This window comes from Acinonyx jubatus, chromosome D1 (genome assembly GCF_027475565.1).
Source record: "Acinonyx jubatus isolate Ajub_Pintada_27869175 chromosome D1, VMU_Ajub_asm_v1.0, whole genome shotgun sequence".
Lineage (NCBI taxonomy): Eukaryota > Metazoa > Chordata > Mammalia > Carnivora > Felidae > Acinonyx > Acinonyx jubatus.
The window spans coordinates 61,755,756-61,778,026 of NC_069390.1; the positions used below are offsets into that span (position 1 = coordinate 61,755,756).

Sequence of the window (22,271 nt, forward strand, 5' to 3'; positions counted from 1 at the left end):
GGCTATTGTGATAAGACAATCTTATTTGTAAAGATAGAGCAAAGGCCTGACTAGGATTATCAGTGGTATTATCATACTTCACAAGCAGACAGAAAATACTTCCTGAGTTATGGTCTATTCATATGTGAACCTAGGCTAAAAAATAGATTTTTTTTCCTATAAAGCCATACTTCCTGGTCTCCTAGGGAACCCACAATTGGTCCTCCCTGACAATCCTGTGTAGAGACTTGGGTGTTTGTTGCCCCTTGATCTCCATTCCAGTAAAAACTATTTCCAGTTCCTGCTGTAATGATTAGCAGCTCAAAAATACGAAACCCAAAATGGTAAAAGAACAACAAAAACATGTATAGTAATTTTTCATTTTCTCAAAACCCAAAGGTTCGGGGAGCCAAGTATCAAAGAGCATATACTATAAACTATTCTAGGTGTTTCCTCAGTTGGACTGTAAACTCTAGAAATGCAAATATTGCATTCATCTTATGTAGTTTGGACTTAGAAGCAAGTCTGGTATGTAACAGGTGCTCAAAAGTATTTGAATAAATGCTTTAATGAGCCGGCTAGCCCCATGCTGAACCAAAACAGGTGGTAATGTTAAATTTTCTTCAGACTCCTTATCTTCAATTTCAGACTCCTTATCATCTCCAAAACAAATGAGTCTCAAGGCTTGCAAATTAAAATGCTTTGTGTGGTCTGGTAATGTGAAAATCAGTATGAAAATTCTATCATGTGATACAATGCAGGAAGGAGTGGTGGGGACTGTAGCTAATGAGAGATGCCCCAAGGGTAAATTTGTATACAGCGCTTTTTTTTTTTTTTAACACTGAGCATACCAAAGAAAACTTATCCCCTGGGAAATAATTCATCCTTCAGGCTGCTTGTCTGTGACCCCTAGTAGTGGTAATCCCAGTCCTTTCCTGCACTAACATTTTTGGTTGTGTGAACCAAGGAGTTTTCAGAGTAATGGTGTCTTATCCACAGCTTGGCTGTTGTGAGCCTTGTTAACTCCAAATTTTTTTTATGAGATGTTAAAAAAGGTGCGCATGTAACTTTAGATGACTATGTCACCTTATTTATCAAGGATGCCTGTTTCACCAGTAACTGACTTTGCATTCCAGGTAATACTATTTATATCCAATTCTGGACATTAGGTCAAATGCCTGAACTGTTACTTATTCACTTACATCCAAGGTGTAAGGTATCACTAGATCCAGAAATGAATTATCCCTGGTGGGGTCTCTTTGACATATGGCTCCAGGAACTCATCATTTAGATGTCAGTCATTCCCTCCTCCCGGCTCCAACGTCTTGCAGGTTTCCTGACAACAATTAGGGGGACTAAAATCACTCATAATCACAACCACACCTGCCTTCCTTATTGGCTCACAGGCAATTTACTCCTCTCAGCTCTTCTGTCACCTAGCAGACCCCGGGTGTTACTTTTCCAAACTTCAATTATAGACATTCAATCTGACAGCTTCCCTGAAGTCATTATTCTGCCCCTATTTTCTGATATTGATCCCAAATGTTTGGGTAAAAGTGTAAAAAAAAAAAATGCAGTCAGCCATCCAGATGTTTAGGAATATCCAGATGTGTGTTGTCTATAGGCATGCCTCTGGGTGATGGCGGTGTTTCTGTAAGCTTTGAGGTTATATTGAGTCGGAATAGAAATTTTCTACCCCATGCCTCCTTTTGCATATCCAAAACTCATTATATCTGCTAAGAGGAAGGTCCATACACATTTGAGTTACCCGTCAGCCACTCACAAGACATGACAGAGGTTTAAGATTTCGGCCTTCTTTCTACTTCCCCAACTGTTTTCTGGAACAGGACTGGAATAGCTTTGACATGTATTTTCCCACTGATATGACTCATGCTGCCAGTTCTCTTAAAAGGCAAAAACAGGTACTGTCAATTTTATTTGAAATAATTTTCTTTCTCTGTTATGACAACAACAATAACTACAGCCACCAGCTCGTGAATATCTAGGATGTGTCGGGCATTTAGCCAGTGTCTATAGATATCTTATGATATTTAATCTTAAAAAAAAACATTAAGATGTTTCTTTTGACTCCTGTTTTATAGATTAAAGAAACCTAATCCACATTAAAGCTTACTTTCCTTAGAGAGCACATAAATGCCACATACAGAATTCAAATGCAGTTCTGCCTGATTCCAAATAAAAATATTAACAACAAAGCTGTATACGTTACCTTGGGATAGGTCAGGTCTTTGGCACACATTATTCTGCTTAAACCTGGCAACAAACTGTGAGTTACCTATGGTTCTCCCCACTCTGTGGATGACCTATCATTCACCTATTTTTAGTTTAGTATCTTCCAAGTCCGTGTCTTTGAGTTTACCTCCATTTTCAGACTTCTTTCTTGATTTCCTCCAAGTAAACACTGGTTTTGTTAGTGTCTCAATACATTTTTTAACATTTAATGGAGTACTTAATGCATGCCACATTCTGCTTGGGTTTATACAGATAATTTAAAGAGATTAAACTTCTTGGTGGTATTTATTTATTCTTCAAATCTTTCCCTGTTTATCATTCCCACAAAACTACTTTTTATGTAAGAGTGTCTCGCCTTTGAGGCTTCCACTTTGTATATGTAAATATAAAAGTGTGTTGAGATAACAGCTCATTGGGAGTCTGAAAGCCAATTCATTTCCTGATTACCTGTGTGATCTCAGAAAATTAACCTAGACTTTCTGAATTTCAGTTTACTGACTTGTTACATGGGCATATGGTACCTTCACACACATGCACACACACACACAAACACACACACGAGATGCTTGAAAGAGTTCAGTTAGACTAAGGGTGAAATGCCTATCATGCAGCAGTTGTTCAGTAGATGTTACATCTCACCCTAGATGCATGCCCATTCATTCAGTCCAGGTCCAGAGGGCATCTACCCCATTGTAGAAATGTCTCCTGTTAAGTCTCCATCCAAACAGGAATGGTTTAGTAAAGTGTCTGATACAGTATCTGGAACTCAGTCCCTGTTAGTTCCTCCTTTAATTCCTCTCTTTGCGTCTAATTTTTTTCTTTTTAGTTTCTCTAGGGAGAGACAGAGTGAGAGAGAGAGAATGTGCACATGTGAGAAAGGGTAAGGGGAAAGAGGAAAGAGAGGGAGAGACAGAGACAGAATGTGCACATGTGAGTGGGGCTGAGGGGCAGAAGAAGGGAGGAGAGGGAGGAAGACAGAGAGGGAGAGAGAGAAAGAATCTTAAGTAGGCTCCATGCCCTGAGTGGAGCATGATGCAAGGCTCTATCTCATGACCCTGGGATCATGACCTGAGCCGAAATCAAGAGTCTGGAGCTCGACTGACTGAGCCACCCAGGCGGCCCTTTGCTTCTAATTTTTGTAACCTGCCCATGACACTTGAGACACTGTGTTCCAAAAAATCCTGAATAAATAAATAAAATACCAAATATGGGATGCATGTCCCATGTGTTTTTAATCCTTAAAAAATTCTGTGAAATGGGAACTATTATCTCCATTTCAATAATGAGGAAACTGAGGCCAGTGGTTAATGAAAACCTCCAATGCTACACAGCTAATGATTTCCAGAGGCAGGGTTTTAACTCTGGTTTTCCTTTCTTATTCAAAGTCCCCTGATCTTCTGAACATACAAATATATTTCTCTTCAATGTAAACATGCTCCAACTGACTCTGTCTTTAACGTTTTGACATTTTATCATAAACTTTTATATTAATTTAAATGTAAACAAATATTGTAGTAAATATATTTATACTCTTTGCTGAGTTTTTTGGCAGCCCTTAAATTTGGCATTTGGTGAGTGAGACACTCATGTCTCCTTAGTTCCAACATTTTACATAATTCCTCATGTCAGTTGTCAACTATCACATCCTCATGTACTGTTTCTTTCATTCATTCATTTGGAAAAGTGCTGACAAACCCATGTTTCTATATCATCAGAGCTGTTAGTCTTCTTGTAACTTGGTTATAAATAAGTCCGTACTGTTATGGAGCCTGGGGCAGGTTCAAGAGCCCACACTCGAATATTAATGAGTGGGAAATGGATGATTTTATGATTCCTGACCTTTCCGCTTTAATCCATTAGGAAGTATAGATTGGTTAGTAGTTAGCACAACTGGGCAAAAGCTGTCTAAGTGGAAAATTGATCCTGGTAAGTGCACGCATAGTGGTTCCACCCATTAATGCTTCCTATTTTAGCATTTTGAACTTTTGCTCAAAGATACCTCAGATTCTAAGTTCATACCCTAGTGTGCCAAGCTGAAGGTGTGGGAGACTTGGCATGAGCTGACAGACACATCATTTTTTTTAACATTTTAATTAAAAGGATGAGTTAGAAGAAACGACATAAAAATTAGCAGATCGGTATCAGACGCTAGGGAACAGCCCAGTGTCTTCTGACCCCAGGTCAATTGGCCTCCTCATTGAGAAAGTTTTGCAGATACTTGCAAATATCGATGCAAGGCCCATTTTCTTTGGCTCCATAGAAAATCCCAGGCCTGGCTGTCCCAAGTCACTGTTGAGGGCATAGCAGGAAGAGGGATCAAACTACGGTCTGGTAGAAAAGGCTTGGGGGATTGGAGTTCTTGACCCAGTTCTGTCTCACTCGTGATATTTGGGCGTTCATTTCCCTATTGGAGAAGTTAGAAGACTAGATTGGGTGATCTTTAAAGACCAACCTAGAACTCTATGATCCCCATGACTTCCCACTCTAGCTCATATATAGCTCCACATCTGCCTTTGCACTACATAAGAGTAGCAAATTGATTTCATTTCAAGTACTAAATCCAATTAATTGGTTGTATCTGACTGGAGCTCTGCTTTGAGGGATTTCTGATGATGCATTTGACCCAAAAAAGACAAGTTTCATAATGTCCCCACAGAGTAGAGTGGAGTGAGATTGGGGATGGGGTCACAGTGGTTCCCTGAACACACTGTCAATGTTCCTTGCACTATATTGGAAGCTCACTGAGGTAGGAACTCTGTTCTTTCATCTTCATAGTCCTGGTATCCCCTAAGGGACTTGAAAATAACAGATATCCATTAAATGTTGGAGAATCCCAAAAGAATAAAAGAACACCACACATGTTGCACTAAGATCTAAGTATTAGAGAATACAGGGCATTTATTTGAATGTCTGCATTCTTTTTGCCCAGCACAACACCTCCCTACTGTAGTTACCTGCTATAGTTCTCGATAACAGTAGAGTAAATGTTTGAGTAAAATGATGAATTCTGTAGTAAAACAAATATAAATCAGGAGTGACATGGTTTCTGAAGTCAAAGTGCTTGTATTCAAATCCAAGGCCCACTGCTTACTAAACATTATCTTTGGGCAAAATCCTTCACTTTACTAGGCCACCATTTCCTCATCGTTAAGATGGAGATAATAATAGTACCTAAAGCATTAGTGATTATAAGTACAGAATGAAGTAGGAGTTCATAGTAGAGTACCTGGCATATAGCATATCAAGTATATTACTTATCATAATTATTAGTTACTGCTTCACTATGAAAATGTATTATATACTATGTGGGAGCCTCGGATGTTTCATGTATTCACAGTACTTCTAAGAAAGTCAAAGCTATTTTGAGGAGAAATAGCAAAAAATATCATTATCCTTTTGGGAAAGGGGTAGAATGTTGGATAGAAAAGGTACAAAACAGAGACAAATGGGAGTGAACAATCTAGATCTTCTTGATTTATCTCCAGATGACTTCCCAAAGCCTTTCACCCCGTAAGCCTTATAAATCTGTAAACATTTCCTTTTTGCAGACAAGTTCAAAGTGAGAAACACCAAATGGTTCCATTACTTAATCCTGGATCCAGGCTGGACTGTCTTCTCAAAGCTACATGTGTTCTTATTTAAGTGATTATTTTCTTAAATGCTTTGTGCCCATCAATTTTTTAAAGGACCATAATCCAAACAAAAGAAAATCACTAGAGATGTTGGATTATGACCTGGTAGGGTTGTGGATCCCTTTTGCATTTTATGGCCACCATCTATACACACTAAGTAGCACCTATAACTTATACATGGAATGCTTGAAGGGAGCTGTACAAAAATATTTAGACTAGTGCAGTAGTATGGCTAACATTAGAAGGAAAGGAAAATATCATGATCTACCTAGGTGATAAAGTTGCTTAGTTAGCTAAGTTACTGTATATCAAAATGGGTAGCAGAATCTGAAAGAAAGTAGATCATCACATGTTAATCATCTCCTTTTACCCTAAATCTTATGACCGTTACCAATGCTATTAATGCTCTTGTTCCTCACATTAAGTCAAGACATTAACTTTCACAACCTTCTTCATAACCATCTTGCTTCCTCCCTTCAGTGGCTAAGTATGAATTGAATTTTCTCCCCACTTACTGACAAACAACACACATTCAACATGCATCTGTAGACTCTCTTCTATATGCCAGGTACCTTCCAGGGACTGTAAAAGACACAAAACGAACCAGACATTGGTCCTATTCCCAAGAATTTTAGAATCTAATTAGGCTAGTGTAGAAAGGGGTTAAGATCAACCTGGGTCATCATAATAAAGAGTAAAAAGTAATCCAGGATCTAGATATTTGGACATGAACATTTGAGTGAGAAGGAGAGAAGGAAAGAAGGAGGACAGAAAAGAAAACTAAGATATATTTAGCAACCACTATGTAACAGGCTCTATTCTAGCCTTTTAGCCATGTCTATGTCTACACCTACACCTCCATCTATATCTATATAACTTACAGCTACCATCTATAGAGTCATCAGCAAGTTTGTTATTTCTACATTGCCAATGAGAAAGCTGAGGGTCAGAGGAGCTAAGCAGTACATTTAAAATGTGTTCTTAGAAAAAGGGGGAAAATGACAGTACAACTGTCTTTATGACTCATCTCTCCTTTGCTTCCCTGGCCTCCATATCCTTCTCTAGAATAATAACTTTGATTTATTAAATGGCATGTCTGCATTAACCTCTTTATTCATATTATATTACTAAATGAGCTGTGATTGTCCTTTCTCACTTTATAGATGAGAAAATAGAGACTCAGGGAACTTACAAAGAAGGATTTCAAAACAAGACTCCAAATTGAGGCATTCTCTGTTACATATGCTCTCTGTCCATAATCTGAAAATATATATGCATATAATACATAACCTGAAAATATGTATGTATACAATGCACACATACATATATATGATTATATTAGTATCATGTATTGAGATCTTTTTTGTGTTCGATTTTAAGCCAAGCTCTTTTCATATATGATAACATTTTACCCACTTGAAAACCCCATGATAAAGGTGCTGTCCCTTTTTGTATTGCATACATGAGAATATAGGTTCAGGGAAGTTAAAAAATTCACTGAAGGGCATGCAGTGGGGGTGGCTGAGCTGGGCTATACATGTTGGGAGTCTGGTTTCAGAACCTTCACTCTTAAGTTGAGAAAAAAGGGCTGGAAAAAGGAACTGGCCACACTGCTGAGGCATATTCCTTTTTGGAAGTAGAGTGAGAGAATTGAAAACTTCATGAGAAAACTTGGCTTGGTTCTACCATGAATCCCCTTAAGCCCTCTATATAGCTACAGTTCACAGTAAAATAGCTTGAGTGCATGCTATGAATCCTCTTACCCAATTTCCTCTGTCTAAAGTCCACATTAGCATGAAGCTAGAAGAATGTCTCCATCTCTCACCAGTTCTATTAGACTAACCTGACACATGAAGCCCACATTTCTGAGAGTGACAGACAAAGCCATCTGTTGGTCTTGTGTGAGACCCTGTCACTTTCTCTGCTTATGGAGACCTGCTCAATGTATTGACAGCCCCAGTCAGGAAGATCCATTCTAGTGTGACAGGGCGAGAGTATTCAGGCAAAAAGTTTTGGAGATAAGGCCAGGACTCATTTAGTGAGACTGGTGGGAGGTGGGGGGCGCGGTGAGGAGTAAGAGGATTCTGGGTGCTTGATCCCTCCATTTAGAAAAAGTGAGTATGAGATCTGGAGCCAGGGAGACTAAGCCAGGAACAAATCTTTGTTCTATATATTACTAATTACATAACATTAGACAAGTTACTTACATTTTTTGAGCTTCATTTTCCTGAGGTATAAAATGGTGATAATACTGATCATTATTGTAGGGCTTAAATCAGACAATTACTGTAGAAAGCATTTAGCGTATTTCCTGGTACAAGTAGGTGCTAAATTATGGTAGATATGACAATTATCACCTTCATCATCATAATTTTCATTATCATCATTCTCATTATTAATAACACAGGGTATAAGCTGCAATTCTTACACACTCCCTTAGAATATCAGGATCTACCACTGTTGGATAATTTGGTCAAAGGCGTGTTGTAGGTTGCAGAAAAGATCCTCTTTCTCAGGTTCAAATATTTGCTCATTCTGGAAGCAAATGAGAACTTGCTTTAGAGATTAACGTGAGATCCAATTTTAAATTTCCCTTGTTGGAAGTGGGGATGCTAAATAATGATCTGGAGATTTGAATATCAACATTCCCTAGAGAGAAAGTAGCCACATGACATTCTCTATTGCTTTCAGCAAATCCAATTAGTTCAAAGCTCAATTTACAATGAATCATGGGAGGGGCTTGTAGAAAGAATACTGAGTAGGAATAAAGAGAGTTATGATCTAGTTGAAATAACACTGATGATTAATATTTGCACTACTCTATGTAGTTTAAAACATATTTCATAGTATTTGATCTTTACAACAACCTTTCGGGCACATATTATTATTTTCCTGGAAGGCAGTGCTTCACTAAGACCAATTGCTATATGCTTTAACAATATCTTGGCTCCAACCCTTCCTCTACCTAACCACATATCCACTCCTAGACTGGGTCTCATCACCTCCTACCTGATGTATTGTATTAGACTCCTCACTGGTCTCCCTTTCTTAATTTCACATCCTCCATTTCATGCCCTACCCTTCTGACAGAAGGTTCTTTTTAAATCACAAACATGATCATTTCACTCCCTGTGTAAAAACCTTTGAAATTCTATGCCTCCAAGTTATCATGCTATCTTCCCTTCCTCCCTCCCTTCCTTTCTTCCATCTTCCCTCCCTCCCCTTCTTCCCTCTCTTTCTCCTTCCTTCCTTCCTTCCTTCCTTCCTTCCTTCCTTCCTTCCGTATTCCTTCCTTCCTTCCTTCCTTCCTTCCTTCCTTCCTTCCTTCCTTCCTTCCTTCCTTCTTTCCTTCCTTCCTTCCACTGTTGGGCAAATTCTACTTCATAAATCTCACCTTAAAGCAGCTATGAGCACAGTTGTTTCAGTTGAGGTTCAGGTGGAGAACCCAAACAGCACTTATTTATCCCTTGTTCTCTGCTTTATTCCCTCCCCCTAATCCAACTCATCTATGGGACACACTTTGAAATGTCACTCGCCTGTAGAATAAAGTTCAGACTTCTTACTTGAGGAAAAAGTCTGTATTTAACCCACCAGGCTCTCAGTAAGGAATTAGCCCAAGTTACAAAGGTCATCTGAGAGGTGGGCCTCTCATAGCACAGAGCTGAGCTGATACATCTGTGGTGAGGAAGGGGGAGAGCAAATCGAGAATGGTCAATATACCTACCCTCCAACCTTCTCTTTGATCAAATGGAATTTTGAAATTACCTGAATGAAATATGCATGCTTACACTTTAGGACCTTTGCAAGAGTTGGTTTTTCCAGCCTAATGCCACAGATATGTCATGTCTATAATCTCTCTGACTTCCTTGCCCTTTCTGTAGTCTCCCTGCTTTATCCTGTACATGTTTTTTTTTTTTTAATACCACTCTATGTTTAACTCTATGATACCACATATCACTGCATACTGACATCACACTCTTATGTCTGTTAGACTTTCAGAACAAGAAGCATGTCTTATTCGTGTTTCGGTCACCACCACAGTGGTTGACACACAGTAGGTACTTCATCAATATTTGTTGAAATGAATGAAAGGATTTATTTCACTAATAGAAGTGGAGAAAGCATACAAACCCTGGCTAATAGTGTGGCTGCGATTTTAACCTGTAGGAGATAATTCTTTGTTTTACAAAAGGATTTGATTGACAAAAGCTGAATTAACAAGCAGCTCTTCTCAAAACAAAGCTATTACATTATAAGAGGTGAGCCATCCCCACACCAGCAAAATAGACTGATTAAATTTAGGGCTGCAAATTAATTTTGGAAATGACATGGAATGAGATGATGTGTATGAAAGAGACAGAATAAAGAAGAAACATATGGGCAGAATACAGGGCTTTCTGGCCACTGTAAGCTGTGCCCTCAGATATCCGAGCTTTTGACCAAGAAAATCAATGCATAGCAGCTGAGAGCTGATATATGGGTGGTCACCATAGAAACATCATGACTCTCAGGATAGGTCAAGACGTGATTGCTCCCAAATCAGTACATTATCATATCTGGAAAAAGAATATAGAGCATCAAAGTGGAGGAGTCCCCTTACCAGAGGAAGTATAAAGAGAAAGAAAATTGACAGAGTGGTGCAGCAATCCCAAAGGAGAGACACTGAATCCAAACAACATGAACATTCCAGTTACTACACAGAGAAGCTTCATGAAACCTTATCTTAGCTCCAGTAAAAAATCTTTTGTGACAATCTTCATTTCTTCATTTTGTTTAGGTTTTCCTTTTTCTTTACTTTTTTTTTAACACATGTGTATGGAAATGGTCATCAAAAGCATACACTTTAAAGTCCAACAACAGACTCAGGTTCATGTCCCAATATTATTCCTGACAAAAAAAGTGGGACCTTCAGTGGAACTCCTCTCATATCAATGGGTGCGCTTCCCACTATAATACACTATACGTGCCTTCAAACTGCTTGTTGGCGAGAACAGCAGGCCAGCAAAACTGGAGAATCATGTCCCTCAAACCCACCCTTAGCAGGCCTCAACCAATGACTCATGGAAGGTGGCATATAAATAGCCCAAAGTGCTTAGTCTGCTGAGATAACTTTCAGGTATGTGTTGTACTGACTGCCTTAATCCCACTTTCCCAGTGGGATTAGATTCTAGTTACCCACAGTGGTCTCTGGCTGGATAATGCACCCTTTCCTGGCTATTTCCCTTTCCCATCTTATGTCCTCAATTCCCCAGAGAGGTTTCTTGGGATCATCTCACAAGTCAACTTGCATCTGAATCCTACGTTCGGGGTTTGCTTCTGGAACCCTCAAACTAAGTTAGTGACCATCTCTGGGATACTCACTTTTCTTCTTCTGAAAATGCTGACCACAGCATATAAATGCAAGTTGTGGAGAGTTTATAAACTAATACATGCAAAATGCTTACTACAGTGTCTGCTACATTTGAATGCTGTAGACACGTTAGCCTGTAATTTGTGTTGTTATGAAGAGCTCAGTATGTGCAAAATATGCTGGATACCTTGTTAGGTGCTACGGAAAGAATGATGAACAAGATGCTACTCACCTCTGTCCGCAGAGAACTTACGGTGTCATGGGAAATATAAGTTAACTATTACACCACATTTTAAGTGCTGTATCATAAACATATATAAATTCTGATGATGAGGAGAGAGAAGTGTGTGGAGCTGTGGGAGCACATACTGAAATTTAGCCTGGAATTGGACCTCAGAGAACACTTCCTAGGGTGATATTTAAGGAATGACAAGAGTTGGTAAGACGTGTGTGTGTGTGTGTGTGTGTGTGTGTGTGTGTGTGTGTAGTGTTTGTGTGTGGTGAGAGAGTATTGTAGGTGGAGAAAATCATATGTCAAAGACCTGTATATATGAGTGAAAAATGGAGGGGGCTAGAAAGGGGTAGGGATGAAGAAGGAGAGAGTCTATCTATGATTGACTTCAAAGAACAGGAAAAAAAATCCCTTTGATCTGATCCCATGCACATTAAATAACCACTGCTTCAGTCCCCAAGTTTATTTGTTTGTTTGCTGTTCTTGTTGTTGTTTTGAAACTGGGAAACCAGACAGATGTCTGGTGAGCAAACATTGCTGGTAAGTCACTTAAAGGCATATATTTGCTATTTAAGTGAATATACTGATAGGTATTCTGGTTGAACCTGAATTTGTGCCTTATGAGTTGGGTCATAGTCCAGAAAGTCATTTGAGTTACATCAGCGATGGGCCACTAACCAGATAGAGTTTATGGAGCTAAAGGCTGGGAATGCCAGCCTAATCCTGAGCGTACTCACAGAGTCATGCCACTCAGGAGAGTTCCTGGTGGGCTCTCCTCCTCTGGGACGGCTTCATCTTGACATTGTGCCCTCACTCTATGTTAGCAAACGACATCTATCTTCCCACCCCACCCCCATTCTAGATTTTAGATCTCTCTCTATTCTAATGCCAGGAAATATGCCCTCAGCAACTTTAATCAGCCAAGACCATTGATGAGTGATCTTTCTTTCTCAAGCCCTGGGCCCTAGAGCAGTCATAAATCAGACTGCTATGGTAGGGGTGAATTAAATATTACATGGTACAGCTCTTTGAACTCGTAGAAAGGAAAGTGCTCAATAAATGCATGTTATTATTATTGCTTCTGGCTGTAGACAGGAGGACATCTGAGACCTCTTACTTTTTTAATGTTTTCTTTCTTTTCTCTCTTTCTTTCTTCCCATCCTTCCTTCCTTCCTCTTTATTTCTTTCTCTCTCCTTCTTTCTTTCCCTTCCTTCATTCCTTCCTCCCGTTTTCTTTCTTTCTTTCCCTTTCTTTCTTTCTTTCTTTCTTTCTTTCTTTCTTTCTTTCTTTTTCTTTCTTCTTTTCTTTTCTTTTTTCTCCCCCCCCTTTATATTTTTAGTGGTTGTAACGAAACTTATCTGCTTACAAGTATTACCCCGACAGTCTATCTTGCCTTTAATGTTGAGTAACTTCAAAAGCCAATGGCCATTGCATCTGCCACTACTCAGATGTTATCGAGAAGACATATGTTTTATTCTTAATTGGGTGGTATGGATTATTTTTTCTTTTCAGTATTACTGGAAAGGGGTATGAGTGGCTTTTCCAGAATGGTGCAATAAAAATAAAATGTCATTGATTAATTCAATAACTATGGCTAGGAAGCATGTTGTGCAGTAGTGGAGAGGAAATGCATAATGCCTTACAGACAGTGTCTGCATAACTCAACATTTGTTTGATAGACTCCAGAGCTAGATGCTGGTTTTTTGGAGAATGACCCACTCTTGCAAACACAAGTCAAATTGAATGGCTTGTTTTCCTTAAGAACTTCATCTAGTGAGGTGTAACTTCACGACATCAGGGGATAGATGGTAAACCATATTTGTGAAGCTCTTTAGCAAGTCACCCATCATTTCTGCCACGATCCCATCAACAGAGGCACTTAGCACCTGCCCGTGGGTGGGCTTCAGAGGAGTCTTTACCTCAAAGAGAAGGCTGCTGAAAGAGTCATTGGTTCATTTTGCATGGTAGGAATTTCAGTCAGGTGCCAAGAAACTCATGATGTTGTATGCAAAGTTTTCATGTGTACATTTTTCTGTGGAAAGGAAGATACTGGTTTCTCTGAGATGTCTATGAGTTCTCAAAATGTTAAAAATCACTGCCCTAGGGTATATACTCAGGGACAGGTAACACTGCAAGGTATATGGCATTTTTTAAAGTTTATTTACTTATTTTTCAGAGAAAGAGAGAGAGAGAGCACAAGTGGGGGAGAGAGGAAGAGAGAGAGAATCCTAAGCAGGCTCCACACTGTCAATGCATAGTTGGAGGTGGGGCTCGAACTCACTAACCACAAGATCATGACCTGAGCCAAAATCAAGAGTCCAATGCTTAACCCACTGAGCCACCCGGGCGCCCCTATATGACATTCTTAATATGTATTTGTGAGCCTAACATGACCATTTGACCTGAAATGCCATTTTTTCCCTCTAGGAACATCATCTAAAACTTTGAATTTGCAAAGGGTATTAAAGTCTGATTTAAAGAGAGGTCTGTGTAAGCAGATCAGAGGTGGTGTAGACTCTGACTTATCCTTCAGGGCTCATTTCATATATAATTTTTTCAAATGTCATTTCACCATGTGCTAATGTTGGAGCTCTTTGAGGGCAGACACTCGGTCTTTTTCAAAATTACTCTCCTGAACCATACTGTCACATAGATGCTATAAATGTGTACAGATCGAAAAAAAAAAGTGTACAAATGGAGTAAGCATAAAGGCCTCCCGTGTGATGGGGGCTCTATCAGCAGGGATCCTAGGAGGTCAGTGAGGAGGTCTGTGTTAACCACACAGCTTAATATTGTGAGTGACAGCTGCCTTGCCAGTATAAGTCAAATCGGGGGATTTACTATTTGGCAATGGTTGGAAAAGAAGGAATGGCTGGATACAAACCTCAATCAGTGTCAACGTCTTCTCATTAGCCTCTCTTCTCAGCTTCCCTTTCTCCATTGGCTCAGTGTGTTCCCACTACAGAAAAGATTTTTCTCCCTGAAGTGGTACACATAGCTAACCTCCTTACTCAGTGTTTCACATTCATTGACTCCTCTAAATGGGCACCAACTTTTTCAGATAAGCAGACTAAATCTGCTTTCTTCCATCTTACAAAGGAAACAAAATCAGAGGGGGCAACTGATCAGAATAATGTCACACAGCTCGAAAGCAGCAGAGACAGGGGGTAAAATCTTTCAAAATGTGTTCGTAGACACAGGAAAGCCTGAGCTTCAGTATTACTAACATCCTTACTTAAATATTGTGGATCCACTGTCTGAGTGATGGTAAACAAGTAACCATGGCTTTCTGAGCTCTGGTCTTCCTCTCTGATAAATAGAGGGCAGAATAATATCAACTCCTCAGAGTTGGTTGATATATATACCATGAATTTGAAATCCCCTGATACACAGAGGGTTGGCAATAAGTGTTGACAGAGTCAAGTATATGACTGATCTAGCAAGTGTACAAAACCATGATTATGAAACGAACTTCATGGAAAATTATTCACACTAGTTTAATTTTTATTTGCCAACATTTTTTCTTCTAACGTTTACATACCCCTCTTTGTTGTTGTACTTTTATTGTATGTATTTGGCATGCTATTCCAAATACAAATACACATCCTTAAAAAAAACCTTTGTATTCTTTCATTTATCTAAAAATATTTAGTGAGCACCTATCTTAGGGTACCACATCCTGGAAGACATAGTAGTAAAGAAGACAGATAAAAATCTCTGCCTGTGTGGAGTTTACATTTTATAGGAGGAACATGCTTCAAACTAGAAAATCAATAAATGTATATAGTAAATCTTCAGGTTAAAAAGAAATGGACAGTGTGTTTGTGGGTGGGGGAGGCAGCAAAGGGATGGAGAAGGAAGAGAAGGTACGATTTTAGGTACTGGAGCCATTGGAGTAATCTTCCCAAAGAATCTTCTGTTTGAATACAAACTGGAAGAAGAGACTGGATGATACATCAGGAGAATAGCTATGGCAGAGGACAAAGCAAGTGCAGAGGGTTTAGGGTAGGAGCTAGTTTGTCTTCCTCGAAGATCTGCTAGAAAAGTAGAGTAAGAGAGGGGCAGTGATAGGAGAGGAAGCTAGACAGGTGGCCGGAGTACAGATCATGTGGCGGCCTCACAGCCCTGGTAGTGTCACCTGCTGAGTGTACTAGAAAGCCATGGAGCTAGCCTGAGACAAGAAGGGACTTGGATGATTTTTCTGGGTTATGGGCACACTGCAGGGACGAGAGTGCTAATGGAGACACCAATTTGGGAGCTACTGTGACTGAAAGATGATGGTAGTTCCAAAAGGAAGTCCTGGGAGTGGTGAAAATTAACCAGATTTGGAAAATATTTTGTCAGTATTAGCTGACAAGAGTTGATGATGGAAAGGAAGGCAATGTACAGTTTTGTTTGTTTTTTTTTTAAGTTTTAAAGGAACAGAGATAGACATTTAAAAATCTATTTTCTAATAATGGCCAACATTTACTGAGCACTATATGCCATGCCCTGATGCTAGGTGCTTTATACTCATTACATCATTTAATACCTATCCATCACAAAATATTTTTTTTATTTTTTGTAAACTTGGACTCTGTTTATGTACATCTTGATCTTCTCAGTGTTGCCCCCCTTTTCCTGCTCTGGGCACAACACTTCAAACTATTGTCAGATTCAAATTTTAAAAACTGTAGGGGCACCTGGGTGGCTCCGTCGGTTAAGCGCCCTACTCTTGATTGCGGCTCAGGTCATGATCTCATGGTTCATGAAGTTCAAATCCTGCGTCCAGCTGTGTGCTGACAGTGTGGAGCCTGCTTGGATTCTCTCTCTTCCTATATCTCTGCCCCTCTCCTGCTGGCTCTCTGTGTGTCTCTCAAAAAAATTAAAAATAAACTTAAAATAAAAACACTCCAATACCCTAAGTTTCCCAGAGGAGGGCTTCCTTACACATTTGTCCACTAGGGCTTCATTCTCCCATCCTTCAGATAATCTCTCTGCCCTTTAAGCCTTGCCTGTCTGACTAGGCTGGCCTAGGCCCCTGGGACAGGAGATCAGCATCTCTATTCCTGATTCATGTTCTTCAGCACTGCAAGTTTATTTTGTTTTGTATATTCATTATGCATGAAGAAACAGGCATGATGATTTGCAGTGCCCAGAAAAAAAAATTAAAAACAAAAGTTATTTAATCAGGCCTCAAGTGGAGATGGTTAAAAAAAAAAAAAAAAAAAAAAAGAAGTTTCATTAAGTCCAGCTCTTGGAGAAGCAGATTAACTCACTGACTTGTTTTCTATATCTGAACGTTCATATAGTAAAGGGTCATCCTTGTCATGTTTATTGATAGAGGCAAGAGTATCAGAACCCACACCTGCTTTGGCCATAACATGATTTCATGGTTAGTATACAGTATGGCAGGTAATGAACAGCTAGTGTAACATAAACAGCCATCTTTATAATTGATGAGATCGATCTTTCCCCACACAATACAGTTCTCACTCCTTTAACTTGAAGCTTTACTGTTTCATATTTTGGTAATTTTTATGTGAATAGTAAAACAAATAAGTAATGCCCTCAAATGGGTTTGGGGCAATGTTTCATATGAATACAAGTGATGTGAACTGAAGGAAGAATCCAGGATCACTGACAGGGCTTAAGATTGCTCCTGCCTTTCCTTTTATTGTATGCCTGTGTCTAAGAGTTTTATTGATTTGATCACCTATCCCTGGAGACAAGAGCTAAAAGGCTTGCAGCCACATCCATCGGGCTGCTGGACACCATGCTGCTCTTGTGTTCCTATCTACACACAGTGGAGGGCATCATGCTTGGGATCCAGGAGTAAGCAGTGGCTCTGAAGTGAGCAAGGAAGGGAAATATTTGTATGATGTTCCATTGCTATGCTTGCTTCCAAAAGGCATTTCTTAGCTAAGTTGAGCTTGGTTTTGTTCTGGACACTGTAACTTGTGTAAATTATGTTACTAGCTGAGACCTCAGTTTTCCCATGTCTAAAATCAATAGACTAGACCAGATGATGTCTCATGTTCTTTCAGGCAGTGATTTTCTGGGAACCCAATTATTCTTAAAAGCATAATTTCAAAGATACCACAGTGAAAAATAAACTGACGAACAATTGGGCCCAAATCAAATCTCTTTTATAATGAAATCTCAAGTTAAAAAAACAAAACTAAACAAAGAACAACAACAAAACACACACACACACACACACACACACACACACACACATGACAATTAAAAGAGCAAATAAAAACCCTCAGAAATTCCACAATGCAAAGACATATACATTCACAGCTGGGCAGGGTAAGAATGCCTCCTCTAACTTCTAATCTTCCCAATGTAATAAAAGACAATCAAATTTGGAAAAGTTACAGAAGAAATAGAAGATGAGAACAAACCAAGAACTGAGGAAGAATCATGGGAAGCTCTTTGACAACTGTTTGCCCAAAAGACAGTAGATCCTGAGAGATTTAATAGTGATTAAATTAAAAGTATTCAAGAGATACATAAATACAAAAAAAGAGAGATACATAAATACATCCATCCTAATATATTCTAGACAGTGGAAGATGGAGCATGTACCCAATTCATTCCACATGGCATATTGGATCCTGATCCCCAAAGGTGATAAGATATTATGCAGAAAACAAGGAAAATAAAACAATCTAAACCATGAACATAAATTCAAAACTGTAAATTAACTGCTTCAAAACTCAGTTTAACAACTTAATATTGCTGATTCAATAATCCAATAGGATACACCCAGTTTCAATATAGGAAAACTGAATAATGCAATAGAAATTTATCAGTAGGCTAATAATAAAAAATAAAAGTAGATAATTATTTCAACATCCCCTAACTGCATTTGATGAAATTTAACATTTTCATTTTTCAAGTTAAAATAAAATAATTCTTCCTTAATATGTTTAATATTCCTATTTTAAACCCTCAGCCAAGTGATTCTTTCTTAGGGGCATCAGACACAGATCTCTAAATTAGGAATAAAACAAGTCTGACCACTCTGCCCATTGTTGTTTAACATTATTTAAATAGGTCTAGCTGGTGCATGCAAAAAGACAGAGAAATAAAATTAATACATATTAAGAAGAAAGAAAAAATATCATAGATCCATAAGTCTTGTTAGCAATTCTGAAATCCAACATATTCTGAAAGCTGAGCATTTTTTAAGTTTATTTGTTTATTTTGAGGGGGGCAGGGAAAGAGGGAGAGAGAGAATTCTGAGCAGGCTCTGCACTGTCAAGGCAGAACCCACGTGGGGCTTGAACTCATGAACCATGAGATCATGACCTGAGCCAAAACCAAGAGCCAGCGGCTTAACTGACTGAGCCACCCAGGAGCCCCAAAACTGAGCATTTTGCATCACTCATTTGATACACAAACTGATTTGAGCTGCTGTAAAACCACGTAGTGTGAATGTTTATACTGCTGCAGAAATATTAATATGTTTGATTATGGGCTTCTTCCCCAGACCTTGCTAGGGGTATTATGTAATCTCTGGACTATGCACCATATTACCACTCAAAATTCCAAATTATAAGACATATCTGGCCCTAAGGACTTTAGATAAAATGTTGTAAATCTCTATTATGTGCAGATGGCATGATTACCCACCAAGGGCATTTTATAAATCAGACAGTATTTGTTAGAATTAACAAAACATGTTTACTATAAGTAGCTATATTCAACAAAGCTGATTTTAAGATTGTCTATTTATATATCTGTCTACCCCCTACATTGGTAAAGTGCTTGAGGACACGGGTTACATTTCTCTGTCACTTGTACCCAGAATATTTCTTGGCATAGAAGAAGTAAACAGCCATTTTACTTTAAAGAAAAAGAGATGGATATATAAATAACAAAACTGTCGTTATTAAGTGTTCCATTTTTTATTTTAATATATACATTTCACACAATTCCAGTAAATATTCTAACATAATTTCAAATTTTGTTTTGCTTTAATTTTAAAACCCAAGAAGTTCATAAAACTTTTTATTTGGAAAAGCAAAACACAAAAATAACATCAACAAGAAAACATTCTTTAAAGACAAGCAACTAAAAGAGAAACCAGGTTCACACTGGCTCCAGGTGCCACTTACTCTTTGAGTGATTTTTGACATTACTTACCTCTTCTAAGTGCCAGTGTTCTTGTATGGAAAAAAAAAATAGTAAGTGAGGCTGAGAAGATTATGATATACTTACTGGCCACAATTTTTTTCCTGTGAATTTCTTCTTTAATATCCCCATTGGCCATTTTGTCTATCAACGTATCAATCTCGGTTTTGTAACTGATTTATTATAAATGTCATGCATGTACATGTGTTAGGTCACTACTCTTTATATCCTGGTACAGATTTTAGGTCTGTTTTGGGGTTCTGTCTTCCAGTGCATTGATATTTACATCTTTCTCTTCTCTAGGACCAAGACATTTTTATATGGTAAACTTATATTTCAATATATGGTTTAATATATGGTTGAGTCAGCCAGAAGTGGAACCGAGTGACCAATTGAGGGAGCAAGTTGCTTTTTTAAAAAAAAATTTTTTTAATGTTCATTCATTTTTGAGAGACAGAGAGAGACAGAGTGTGAGTGGGGGGAGGGGTAGAGAGAGAGAGGGAGACACAGAATTTGAAGGAGGCTCCAGGCGCTGAGCTGTCACCACAGAGCCTGATGCAGGGCTCGAACTCACGAATCACGAGATCATGACCTGAGCCAAAGTTGGATGCTTAACTGACTGAGCCACCCAGGCACCCCACAAGTTGCTTTTTAATAATGTTTAAGGTAATATTATTGGCATGGGTTATTATGAAAAAAGAAACAAAAGCAACAGAAATAAAATTATATTTTTAAAAATTCTTACTGCACCCCCTTGAGGTAGGGATTGTTATTCCCATATTCTACATAAAAAATCTGCGGTACTGGGGCGCCTGGGTGGCTAAATCGGTTGAACGTCCAACTTCAGCTCAGGTCATTATCTCACGATTCGTGGGTTCGTGCCCCGCCTCGGGCTCTGTGCTGACAGCTCAGAGCCTGGAGCCTGCTTTGGATTCTGTGCCTCCTTCTCTCTCTCTGCCCCTCCCCGACTCATGCTCTGTCTCTCTCTCAAAAAATAAATAAACATTAAAAAAACTTAAAAAAAAAAAAGAATGTGGGTACAGAGAGTCCAAGTACCCTGACTCATATGGTTTGCATATGGCAGGGCTAGGATTCATGTCTAGAGTCCACTTCCTTACCTGGTCCATATAGAAGTGTTTTCCAACAATTGGAAACACGAATTGCCTGACAAAATAGTGCTGCCAAAACACTATACATAAACCCTTACCTACGGAGAGCTGTTGGTATGTTTTCAACCACGGACTCCAGAATAAAGAGCTCGGGTTGTCCATTTGGAAAACTAGCCATGGACAATGACCCCAAAGAAAGCAGAGACAGAGGAAGCCAGCCCTGGATTCGGAGGGTAGAATTCAGGCAGAGAAGACCACATCTCTCCTCTCTGTTTTTGTAATGTAAGTTCTCCATAACTGGATGAAACTCAAGTTTATGTCCTCTGTCCCAAATGCTATGCAGGATCTCCTGAATTCAGCACTGGCCTTACCCAGTTATTATATGTCCTAAGTGAGGGTAGGGTCTCAGGGAGAAAAAGAAGGCTCTGTGTCCTCAACGAACCTGAGTGGTTAAAGTGGGCTTGGCAGTGGTTCAGAGAACATGCACTTCAGAAAATTACAGAGCACCACTCTCTTTTTTACCCAGTGATAGTCTCATCCCCTGTCACCTAGGATGCTCCCATTGCCCACATTGCACAGTGTGGATGCAGACTGACCCTGCTTAGTGCATAGCCACTCTTACCAGAAGAAGGTCCTCCTTGTTCTATTCCCAGACTTTGTTGGGGAAAGCCCCTTGGGCTCACAGGCCTTTTTCCACAGCAGCTGTAATCTTCCTATCCTGCTTCTTCTAACCATCCCTCTGTTGTCTTTAAAAAGAATTTCCTACGTGACTCACTGCAGCACTGTGCTGTGCGAGGCCCTAGGCAGACAAAGGCAATTCAAAAAGCAAAGACTCAGGGGTGTCTGGGTGGCTCAGTCTGTTAAGTCTGACTCTTGATTTCAGCTCAGGTCATGACTTCCGGGTTTTATTCATGAGTTCGAGCACTGCAATCGGGCTCTGCAGCCTGCTTGGGATTCCCTCTCTGCCCCTCATGGACTCATGTGCAGGCACGTTCTCTCTCTCTCTCTCTCTCTCTCTCTCTCTCTCTCTCTCTCAAAATAAATAAATAAACATTAAAAAAAGCAAAGATTTGGATTTCAAGCGTCTCTTAAGTGACAGAAAAAAGGACGTACAGCGCAGCATCATTTCCTTCTTGAGAAATAAAGCTAGGGATTTAAAAATATAGAGGCTGGAGATGTTTAAGTTTCATAGAAGGAATTTGCAAAGGAATTTGAAAGGTGAATAGGAGTTTGCCAGACAGGCAAGGCAGCAGAGAGCAAAGAACATCCCAGGCAGAAGAATCTGCAGGTGCAAAAGGCATAACATGTGCAGAAAAATAAAAGGAATGTGCAAGGCAAGAGTATGAGGAGAAGCTAGAGGCATTCTCGTGGAGGACATGGAATATGGTAAGGAATTTGGACCTGAATGCAAAGGTAATCAGGAGCAACCAGGGTTTTACACATAAGGATGATTATACAGACCCCCATGCTTCATGATCATCTCAACACTAGTATCATCATATCACCACAATCACATCCTGTGAATAGGACACTTTCCTTTGTTCTAGGAATTTGTCCACTCCACACCTGGCTAGCTGGAAATAGTCTTTGG

The 22,271-nt window shown here is 39.3% G+C and overlaps 1 protein-coding gene across 1 annotated transcript in view; it reads right to left on the reverse strand.

The window, feature by feature from the left end:
• Window positions 1-22,271, reverse strand: part of TENM4 (teneurin transmembrane protein 4) — a 2,866,770-nt gene that overhangs the window by 1,348,585 nt on the left and 1,495,914 nt on the right. The gene's annotated exons all lie outside the window — the stretch shown is intronic.